Raw genomic sequence first — 12,008 nt, 5'->3', positions numbered from 1 at the left:
TTACCTGGGGACAGAGGATGAGCAGAAGGGATGGTATATTTGGAGATAGTTTTTTCTCTTCAAAACCAATTAATAAGTTGGAGAAAAAGATCTCATAAAAGTTAAAATTAAGTAGAATTATTTCTTCATGAAAGATGGAAGACACCTGAAGGAAAGAAAGAAAATTCTAGACAGAAAGAGGGCTTGTTCTTATGTGAGACAGTTGACATAGTATGTACTAAATAATACTATTTGTACTACAATATCAATTCAGATCTTTTTTTCTTAACCCAGGTCAAATGATGTCTTAAGTTCCTATGGGAAAAAAAAAACTTAAACAAAAATAGACTGAATTTGACCTATCAAAAGTGAGAAGTTTCCACAAAGCTACTTTAATTAAGGCAGGCTGATGTTAAGGAGGAATAGAAGGAGAGAGTAGTAGAACAGGGTTAAAAGGTTCAAACCTTTGCATCACAGGAACTTCATTCAAATGACTTCGGCTTATGGTAAAACCTGTTTATGTTTTGCTAAATGAAAGGTACTGGTACAGCTTATAGGAAAGCCAACTTAACTAACTCATCCTATATAGAAAAGTAAATGTCAGGTGAGTCAATGGTGTGAACATTAAGGAGGAAAAACATAAGGAGAAAATTTAGGAAGATGCAAAACTTTGTGAATGAGTAACATGTATATGACAGACGGACTTGTCAGGGTTCCAAAATGCCTGAATAGCAGTACTCTGCACCATCTCTGTGGAGATGATGAACAAAAGCAACAGGTGTATAGCTGTCTCTTGAGGTGTGTGATCCAGAGAGAGTATTGAAAATCAACAAGAGCCATTGGAACATTCTAAGATCCAGAAAACTCAGGACAATAACACTCAAAATATCCTGGTATCCAGCACCTCAGCTCCACAGCTGGAGAGCGAGACTCTCCCTTTGCAGAGGGTATGGGTGAAAGGGAGAATCCTGCAGGGAGTTCCAGAGCTGAAGTGGTCAGTCGTAGCTACTGGAGAGGTTCAGTCCTCTTCACAGGTAGTAGCTGGCTCACTTAGCAACGTGAAACCTTAACAGAAGCCTTCCTTTGGAAAAGGATTTGATCTCATCTCAATAATACATCTCCCAGTGAGCAATAGGATAATATATCTTCAGTGAACAGCACGTGTGTTGTAGTTGGAGGCCATCAGAGGAAGGGGATGGTTGTCTCAATTTGCACTCACCTAGGTGTTAGAACTCGCTGCTTAGTCCGATCTCTGAGACCCCGAGGAGATACCTACCTATAGTGGTTTCTTGGGCAGCTCCTCAGGGCACTCATTTTGCCTAACAAGAACCAACTCACACCCTGCAGGACCCCGCAGTGTCAGAGGTGGGTATTGTGACACAGATGGAAGGGAAGGCAAGAGACTGGCAGTTTGTCCTCTGAGACCCAGCGTGTGTGGCTCTGAGCTGGCCGAGGCACGTGCGCTTGTGTTGCCTCACGTCCCTTCCTGTACCAAACTGAGGTGCTCACTGCTGACCGGACGGGCGTGAACACCAGGATTCGCTGCTGCTCTGCCTGGAGGGGCCTGCGAAGGCACCAGGGAGCTCCAGCTGTCACCCTGTCCCCAGATGCACACGACTGCTGCCTCTGGCTGTGAGCAGCTGTGCTGCTTCTACTCATTCTTGGGTGTGAACTATGCAGTAGTTGAAGGAGGAAACTCCTTGGCTGTGGCACCACCCCTGGTGTGCACAGCTGGAGGGCTGAGGTTCTCCAAGGTGGACATTCAGAACGGGAGGAGACGGCAGCAGCTCAGATCCTCTGTGGTTCCCACTCCTGGCTGTCCTGGAGTCATCCTGACGCCCGCCACACGCAGCTGTCAGGACTGTTAGAGAGCCTACCCCCTCCTTTCCCTGGGTTGCATCTAAGTGGGTGCTACTTTCTGATCTGAGGCACTGCTGCTAGTGCCACCAGTAGTGCCCGAGGCTGGCTACTAACTGGACTGACATGAAGGATACTGAGGAAATTCCCATCACCCCGAAGGAGTCACCACTTGGACAGCAAGAGGAATAGCCAGTGCGCACCAGCCCCCACCAGATGTCCCTGCCATGTCTGCCTGTGCTGTTCAGATGCTCTCCATCTTGGAGAGGAAAAGTCTTTCTGACTTGGAAATGCTATATACTCTGCCATAATGTACTGGCAGCCAGAGAAGGAACAGGGAAACTGAACTATGGTGCCCAGCTAAAATCCAGGCCAACATTATTTGTCAAACAGATATACCAACACATTCCTTTAAGGGAAAGTCATTCACTGTGACATAAAAATGGCAGGGCTATCTTATTCACCATATGTACAAATCACAATTGTAAGGGCGGAAGAATGATGGAAAAAGCAAGGTAATGTGGCACTTCCAAAAGATCATAATTCTCTAGCAACAGATTAAATCAAAATGAATGCAATGCCTAATTAAGAATTTAAGGGAATTATTCTTAACAGCTCAGTATGATCCAAGGGAACGCAGAGAAACAGTTACGTGAGGAAGACAATATAAGACATGCATGAACAATTGGGCAAGAAGATAGAAATCTTAAAGAAGAACCAAGAAGAAATCTTGAAATGAAGCTCGATTAGTCAGAGAAAATTTAGTTGAAAGTCTCAACATCAGACAAGATCAACTAGATCAAGTGGAAGATTAAATATCTGAATTAGAAAACAGGTCTTTTAAAATATGAAGAGGGGAGAAGGAAGAAGATGGAAGAAAGGAAGAGAAGGATGAAGAGAGAAAAGGAAGAGGAAAGGAAGAAACAATGAGAAAGAAAGGAAAAAAGAAGGGAAGGAGAAAGAAGGGTGAGATGGGCGAGGAGGAAAAGAAGAGAGCATTCAAAACTTTAGGTTACCATTAAACAAAAAGACAAAACCCTCACATCTTTGGAATACTTTGAGATGAAATGGTAAAGTCAGGGCATAGAGAACTTATTCAGAGCAATAATCACACATTTATGTCCTTATCTTTGGGAAATACATGGACATCCTGATACATGAACTTACAAACCCAAAATACACATGACCAGGAAAGATCTTCCCCACAACATACTATACTCAAAACTGTCAAAAGGATGAGACAAAGAATTTTAAACTCTGAAAGAGAAAACTACCTATATCACTGTACACTGGTGGTAAGGTTAGTCTAGCTACTATGAAGAATAGCTGGAGGGGCTTCCTCCAACTGAAGATAGGTTTACTAAGTGATCAGCTACCCGATCTCACCTGGGGGAAATAAAGTCTGCATAGTAGAGTTATTTTCATGGCCATATTTTTTGCAGTACTATTCACAAGAGCTACATGCTCAAAGAATTAGAGATATATAGGCAGGGAGGGAAGAAGTACAGGGGTTTTCAGACAGTACAAGTGCCATGCACGGACCAATTTAGTAAAGTAGCAGGAAGGACATTCACCTACAAAGCCAGCAACTTTACTTTTTTGGGGGGTGGAGTCTGGTCTCGTGGGGCCTGAACTCTGGGCCTGGGCGCTGTCCCTCAGCTCTTCAGCTCAAGGCTAGCACTCTACCACTTGAGCCATAGCGCCACTTCCGGCTTTTTTCTTTTTGCTTATGTGGTGCTGAGGAATCAAACCCAGGGCCTCAGGCATGCAAGGCAAGCGCTCTACCACTGAGCCACCTTCCCAGCCCCGCCAGCAACTTTTCTATACACCAACAGGGAAATAATATCTAAAACAACAGCAAAACATTGAAATATATAAAATAGATGAATATATAAGATTTCTAGGAGTACACTATACTAAAAAAGTGATGGACCTCAATTGAAATTACAAAACATTAATGAAAGAAATTGGCAGAAGAAGGTGGACAGCCTTCCTGTGTTCATGGAGTGGAGAATATTCTGTTTTTAAGTTCAGAATACCGAGATTCACCTTCAGATATCTTCATCCGTGTACAGTAACATTCTTCAGGAAGCTAGAAACATCAATCCCAGAAAAGACAGGCAGAAAAGGCCTCAAGTAACCAGCACAGTCCTGAACAACAGAACAAAGGAGGACACAGCAAGATAGCTGATTTGGTTTCAGGACACACTAGAGCTGGAGGTATTGCTCACTGGCAAAGCTCCTGCCTGGCAAGCAGAAGGCCCAGATTTAATCCACAGTACTTTCAACAAAAGAAAAGAGTTAAAAATGAGGACAAAAAATCATGTAATTATCTCAACAGATGTATGAATATAATTTCATGCGTCTACATGTAACAGACACGAACACATTAGATATAGAAAGATGAACCTCAACATCATAAAATGTAAAAGACAGATGCACAGCCTACAGCATACTGAATAATGCGTAAACGGAACGTTTCACCTAGGTTCAGGAGCAAGGCAATGTGTCTGCTGCCTCTGTCATGCACAGCACAAGAGCTGTTTTTGCTTTTAGGTGCCTGCATTTGCTAGATAGGTGATCTTCCATTTGAGCCACACCTCTAACTTTTTAAAAATCTATCTGTACTGTCATCATCTATCACTATTATCATCATCTATCATCATGATCATCATCAACATCATCTCTCTTTAGCTATTCAAGTAGTGTTTCGTGCTTTTGCCTAGGTCTGTCTGTAATGAGATCTTCCTATCTATGTCCTATGTTTGTGGGATGGCTGGTTTGCACCATCAAACTCAGCTTATGTATAATGAGAGTCTTGACCAGCTATTCTCCAACTGTGATTTTCTAGGCATCTGTCACCAGATTAGCTGGGACACTCAAGTGTGAACTTACAGTGTCTGGCCTATACTAAAAGTTTTGACTATAGCAAGAAGGTCAGAGGGAGAAAAAGGCACAGAGATGAAGTCCCTCCCCTGCTTGTGGGTGATGACTTTATCATCAACATATAAAAGTTGCATTTCTATTTGTGTGACAGTAAATTCAATGAGGAAAGCACTTCCATTCACAGTGGCAAGCTCAGTCCATAAAGAAAATACTCAGGGATCCAATTCACTAAGCAAGTGAAGGACCTCTACAATGAAAATTATATACACAGGAAATAAATTGAAGATGACACTGAAGAATGGAATTTCCTGCATATTTATGGATTAGAAGAATAAATACTGCGAAAATAGCCATATTACCTGGGCTAATCTATAGATTTGATACAGTCACCCCCAGAATATTAATGACATTATTCAGAGAACTAGAAAAAATAACTTTGAAATTCATATGTAAGCACAAAAGAACATGGATACCCAAAGCAGACTTAAACAAGACGGGAAGAGAACCCATCATGATACCTGATTTCAAGATATATCACATAATCATACCAACGACATGGAAGGAGACTGGCAGAAAAGCAGGCGTGTAAATGCAGAACCAAATAAACTTCCAAGAAATAAGCCCATGCATTCAAGCCAGCTGCCTCTTCGCAGGACACCCAAATCAAGCTCTGGAGCATGGCAGCAATGTCAGTAAATGATGCTTCGATTAAGGCACTATTTGTTTTTATGATGGTCATTTTTTTTCACATTTCCCTGTTAAATTATTTTATTTATTTTTTTATTTTTTTTATTGTGAAAATACTGTACAGAGGGGTTACAATTAGATGATAATGAGTACATTTCTTATCAAGCATTGTAGCCTCCTCTGTTTCCCCTTCCCATCCCTTCCCATCCTCCCCCCGCCCTTCCACCCAGTCCTCCTCCCCCCACCCCCCACTAAAGTTGTAAAGTTCGTTTTCGACATAACGACTTGTACATCTCATTGTTGCAATGGGTCCACCTGTATCCCTATTTAAATGATTTGTTTTTTCCCTTCCTCTCCACAAATTATACTGACATCAAATACAGTGAAAGCAGGGGTTATACTGTGGGGGAGGGACATACAAAGCAACAAAGAAATAATCTTATAACTGTGTTAGAGGGGTTGGGAAGGTGGCTCAGTGGTAGAGTGCTTGCCTTGCATGCATGAGGCCCTGGGTTCAATTCCTCAGCACCACATAAGCAGGAAAAAAAAAGCCAGAAGTGCTGTGGCTCAAGTGGTAGAGCGCTAGCCTTGAGCTGAAGAGCTGAGGGACAGCATTCAGGCCCACGACTGGACCCAAAAAAACAAAAAAAATGTGTTAGAAACAATCCATGAAAGAAAAAAAACACATTTGAATACATATCTTAGGGTTCATTTCCCTAACATCAACTTATCTGACCTTTTCTGCTTGTCTCAGACATATACTAGTTATTGCAAATAAGCGAAACCATGGGACCTATGTTTCTTTGGGCCTGGCTTACTTCACTTAATATAATTTTTTCCAAGCCTTTCCATTTCCTAACAAATGGGGCAATGTCATTCTTTCTGATGGAGGCATAGAATTCCATTTTGTATATATCCCACAGTTTCTTGATCCATTTATCTACTGAGGGGCATCTGGGTTGGTTCCATATCTTAGCTATGGTAAATAATGCTGCAATAAACATAGTCATGCTGGTAGCTTTAGTGTGGTCTTGTTTGTGAACATTTGGGTAAATGCCCAAAAGTGGGATTGCTGGGTCATAGGGGAGCTCTATGTTGAGTCTTTTGAGGAACCTCCATACTGCTTTCCAAAGTGGTTGAACAAGTTTACACTCCCACTGACAATGCAATAAGGTTCCCTTCTGTCCACATCCCTCCAGCATCTGTTGTTATTTGAGTTCTTGATTATGATGGTCATTCTTAATAAAAGGATGAGACTAATTTTAAATCATTTCCCCAGTTCTTTGTTTTTCCACTAATGAGTTTCAAGCCACTTGTATGGTTCTATTTAAAAACAAGAAAGCAGCAACAACAATAGCTGTAGGAATATAGAGCCAGACACTGGTGGCTCGCTTATGTAATACTCAATTACACAGCAGGCTGAGATTTGAAGGATCAAGGTTCAGATCCAGTTTAGGCAGAAACATTTATGAGATCTCATTGCCAAAATAACCAGCAAAAAGCCAGGCTAGAGATGTAGCTCAAGTCATTTAACGCTGGTCCAGTGAACAATCTTGAGGTCCCGAGTTCAAACCCAAGTACTGCCAAAAATGTTTACAGAGTATCTTACCTAATATGTTCCAGTTACCACTGAGGCAGGTGAGAGTGACATAAACTAAGCTGTTAACTTTGATTGGAGAAAGACTTCAAGGAGGTGGCCAACATAGCTTATTCCTTAGGCATTTTTGTATTTTATTGTCCTTACCAAAAAAAATAAAAAATTTTCCTTATTAAAATAACTTTTTTTGCTTTAGGTTTGCTTAATGCCCCACAAAAAACAAAACACCAGTTATCCAAATGAAACCAGGTTTCCTAAATTGTTAGTTTTGTTTCATCGTGTACTCTTGCTATATAATTACGTTGAGCCAATTGAGTATAAGTTGCATACATACTCCCTATTGCGCCCAGACATTTTTAATGTCTCTTTCCTGAATGACAGAGACCCTTTCTCACATAAACCATACAACTTCCACCATAATAAACTAACATAGATTCAGTACTGTCATCTACCTTTCAAATAATATTTAAATTTTGCTAATTTGCTCTCAACCCTCAAATTATAATTTTTTCCCTTTTCACCTGGAATTAAACTGATGATCAGTTTATTTAGTCACCATATCTCTTTGTTCACTCTGAGCTTGGAACGGCTCCTGAGTGCATTCTTTGTCCTTTGTGACCTTGACAGTTTTGAAAAGTACAAACCCGTTATTTTGGGCAGTGCCCTTCAATCTGGGTTTGTCTGGCATTTCTTCCTGATTAGATTCTGGCAGGAGATTAGATTCTTCACAGGAGTGATGTGGAGCTGTCTCAGGCCAGCATTTCCTGAAGCAAGATTGTCAGTTTGCCTATCATTATGTAAGTTGCTGACCTTAACTATTAACTTTTTGTGTTTTTTTCCCCTTTATAATTAATAGAATGCGGTCAGTGGGTACTTCAAGGATATACAGCTGTCATGTTTTCCTGCTGTCTACTTTAGCCTCCATACTCTACAGTGACCATTCTTTCATTTTGTTGTTGTTGCATTTTGTTTTGGTTTCTGAACTGGGGTTTGAGGTCAGAGTTCAGCCGTTGCCCCTGTGTTCTGCCATTGAGCCATGCCTCCAGCTCCTTTGCCATTTTGTTATTATTTTTTGAGATAGCGTTCCACATTTTTGCCAGGACAACATGGACTCTCCTCTTCTCATGTGTGGCTTCCCTTGTAGCTGAAATCCTGGTCATGTGCCACTGTACCTGGATTCTTGATTGGGATGGAGTTCTGCCAACTTTTTCCTCAGTCAGACCTCAAACCATGATACTCCCAAGCTTTGCCTCCTAAGTAGTTGAGAGTAAAGGTCTGAGGTACTGCGGTATGCAGCCTCATTCTTTCCTGTTTTAAATATTCCTATGATTGTCATCAAGGGGGGACTTTCCAGTTCTATCTTTTCCTTTATCTGTGTTAATTGGGCATTCCACTGTAAGGAAATTTTCTGTGCATTCAGTTCAAATATTATTTTCTTATTACTTTTATCAGTATGGATATCTATTCCTATTTCATCCAATGGACTTTAGTTTGTTAGTATAATAACTTCATTTTTATGCATAAATGATTTCTTATTTAGTTAGCAATGCCCTTTAGTCAATGTTCAGCATTTTTTGAGCATATCAGTTGTTTCTGGCAGAAAGGTATTTTTTTGTGATTCCATGTAATTTTATTGGAAAGATGACGTACAGAGGATCACAGTTACATAAGTAAGGTAATGAGTACATTTCTTGTGGAACATTGCTACCCCTCCCTTGTTTTTCTTCCCATTTCCCCACCCCCCACTCCCCCGACTCCAGCTGTAAAGTTCATTTCCAACATAGTGTCTTGTGAGTATAACTGTTGCATTGGTTCACCCTTCGTCCTTAAGCCTCTTCACTTCCCCAAATCTGTGTCTTGTATGTATATATATGTATATACATACAAGACACAGAGTTCCAAAACAAAAAATGGTGATGACGGCATAACCATAGGAAACAAAAAATGAAAGGAAAAAGAAATAACTTCACAGTACATTAAAAATAAGACCAACAACAGAAAGCCTCTTGTTTTCATATCTTGGAGTACATTTCGATTAGCATCATTTTATATGGTCATATGTCCATAGCTATTGCGCTATTGTGATCCTCTGCTAGGACTACCCTAGACATATACTAATTGTTACAAATAAGGGAAACCATGGAGCCTCTGTTTCTTTGGGTCTGACTTACTTCACCTAATATGATTTATTTCCAAGTTTTTCCAGTTCTTACAATTGGGTGATGCCATTGTTTCTGATGGAAGCATAGGATTCCATTGTGCATATATATCACATTTTCTCCATCCATTCATCTATTGAAGGGCATTTGCATTGGTTCCGTATCTTAGCTAGGGTTAATAATACTGCAGTTTGGCCTTGTTTGTGTTCATTTGTGTAAATGCCCAGAAGTGGGATTGCTGGATCATAGGGTAGTTTTATGTTTAGTCTTTTTTTTAACCTTTTTAAAATTAGTATCTTTAAGTAGTTGTGCAGAGAAGTTCCCATTCTACAAAACTGTAGATGAATACAGGGTGTCTGACATATGTTCAGTCTTTTGAGGAACCTCCATACTGCTTTCCAGAGTGGATGAATCAGTTTACATTCCCACTAACAATATAGTAGCATTTCCTTTTGACCATATCCCTGCCAGCATCTACTATTTTTTGTTTTCTTGATAACTGCCATTCTAACTGGGGTGAGGTGGAATCTCAATGTGGTTTTGATTTGCATTTCTTTTATGGCCAGACATGTTGAACATTTCTTCATGTGTCTATTGGCTATTTTTATTTCCTCTCCAGAGAAGGCTCTCTTTAAATCTTTTGGAGACAGAATTTGATGGACGTTTCTACATAGACTGACTGAACTACAGTCCTCCAGATCTCAACCTTCTGAGTAGCTAGGATACAGGTGTGAACCATCAGTGCAGCCTAGAGATAGCATGGGAATTGTTTATTTTTAGGCTGCATTATCCTAATGTCTCAGAGAAATTGCACCTTAATTTCAATCTCACTGATAAACATACTTGCCGAGGCTTAAGATGGCTTTTTTGGTACTTGTCCAAAGTGAGGAAATCCAAGAAAATCTAAACCTGTAATAGCTAAGATGCCAGGCCTGTCACTTCCATTTTCCTGGTAGCTCTGAGTGTATGCCAAATACTGCACTGGGGGAGGTGCCCTGCTGAGCTCCCCCATAATAATGAAGCAATAATGAGATAAATTAGGTGTAAATCATGTCAATGTGTATTTCACCTCCCTGCTTCTGTTGATTTGTCAAAACACTTTATCAGGGAAAAGCACAAATGAAAACACTCCTCTCTGTCTCTCTGTGACTAAGAGTATGCTTTTGGGGTACATTTTGCTCATTGAGCCTGCCATTCCGGGACTATAAAGCCCTCTTCGCGGCTCTCCCGGAGATCTGTGAGCTGGCCTGCCTTGCACAATCTCTGTCATGTTTTACGCTGTGTTCTAAGTGATGCTCACTTCCAGTTAAGAATTGAAAGCTCGCTCTCATGTACACACACACAAAAAATCAGATTTCTATCTTTGTACCCGCAAAATGAAGCAATTATTTTTGTGTTCCAATGGATAGCGCTTTTTCTGTGTTGGCACCGGAGATACCCACTGTTGTGAGCCAGGCAGTGACACCGGTGTAGGCTTCATTAAACAGAGCCCCGCTGGTGCTGACCATTGATCTGTCAGCCTGCGCAGGTGCACGCCGACGCAGGTTTCCTCCCCCTGCTCTTTAATTCTCCCCAGGGATGGCCAGCCAGAAGAAACGACCCTCATGCCTAGTGTTTTGGGAAGCAGAGAGCAGTTTGATTTCAATTCCAACCCCTCTGCTAGCTTGGGGGAGAAAATCAAATTTTAATCTCCTAAGGGCAAAAAGAACGTGTTGCCTGCTTATGTATGTCTGTGTGTGGTGGGGTGTGTTGAAGGCCGAGATTGGGTCTTTTCACATATTCAACCACAGAAATTTGTGTGGTCACTTAAAAATGAGGCATTTAAAAGTAGTGACATTTTAGAAATGAGACTAATATTTGTTAAACATACTGTTATTTCCTGAAATCTAAGTTTGCCATCCCATGCCAGCTATGTGAAATAAACATGATTTGTATCATTATAGAGACTTCATTAACCTTGACTCTATATTTGGAAACAAGGTACAGGAAAATATCGTGTGTGTGTGTGTGTGTGTGTGTGTGTGTGTGTGTGTGTGTGTGTGTGTGTGTGTGTGTGTGTGTGTGTGTTGATACTGGGATTTGAACTCAGGGCCTGGGCTCTGTACTTTAGCTTTTTGTTCAAGGCCAGCACTCTGCCACTTGAGCCACACCTCTACTTCTGGCTTTTTTGTGGCTAATTGGAGATGAGTCGCATGGATTTTTCTGTCAGGGCTGGCTTTGAACCAAGATCCTCAGATCTCAGCCTCCTAAGTAGCTAGGATTACAGATATGAGCCACTGTTATCTGTATTTCTATAAGCCGTCAATCTAATTTCTTCCCATGAAATTTTAATAAAGCCATTTTCCCCAACGTATGTTAGCTTGCTGACTTCACAACACTAGGAATGGTGGCAGTTCTAGCCAGAAACCTTGGTACAGGGCAGGAAGGACCCGTAGGTCTGAGAAGGGCAGTGCTGTCCCAGCTTACCTGGGCCTTGCAAGTCAGACATGCTCTCCACTCTACCATCTGCTCAGAGAAGCATGTGATGCTTTGTGTTTCACAGGAATAATGCTGTTTAACTACAGAAATTTGTCAGCTCTGCTTTTTATGTGCTTTGACTCTGTGGTATTGTCTTTAGAAGATTTAAGTTACTTTTGAATTTTATATGATGATACTTTTCATTTTTAACATGTCTTACTCCACTTTAAAAAAAACATCCAGAGATTTAAAAATAGTATTTCCTTTAAAATACCAAGCACAGCCTGGTACTGGTATGTGATGCATGTAATCCTAACTACTCAGGAGGATGAGATCTGAGGATCATGGTTCAAAGCCAGCCCAGGCAGGAAAAGTCTGAGATTCTT

This window comes from Dipodomys merriami, unplaced genomic scaffold (assembly GCF_024711535.1).
Source record: "Dipodomys merriami isolate MVZ:Mamm:240054 unplaced genomic scaffold, mDipMer1.0.p SCAF_31, whole genome shotgun sequence".
Classification (NCBI taxonomy): Eukaryota; Metazoa; Chordata; class Mammalia; order Rodentia; family Heteromyidae; genus Dipodomys; species Dipodomys merriami.
The sequence above is the reverse complement of the archived record's forward strand: the minus strand, read 5'-3'. Positions refer to the sequence as shown.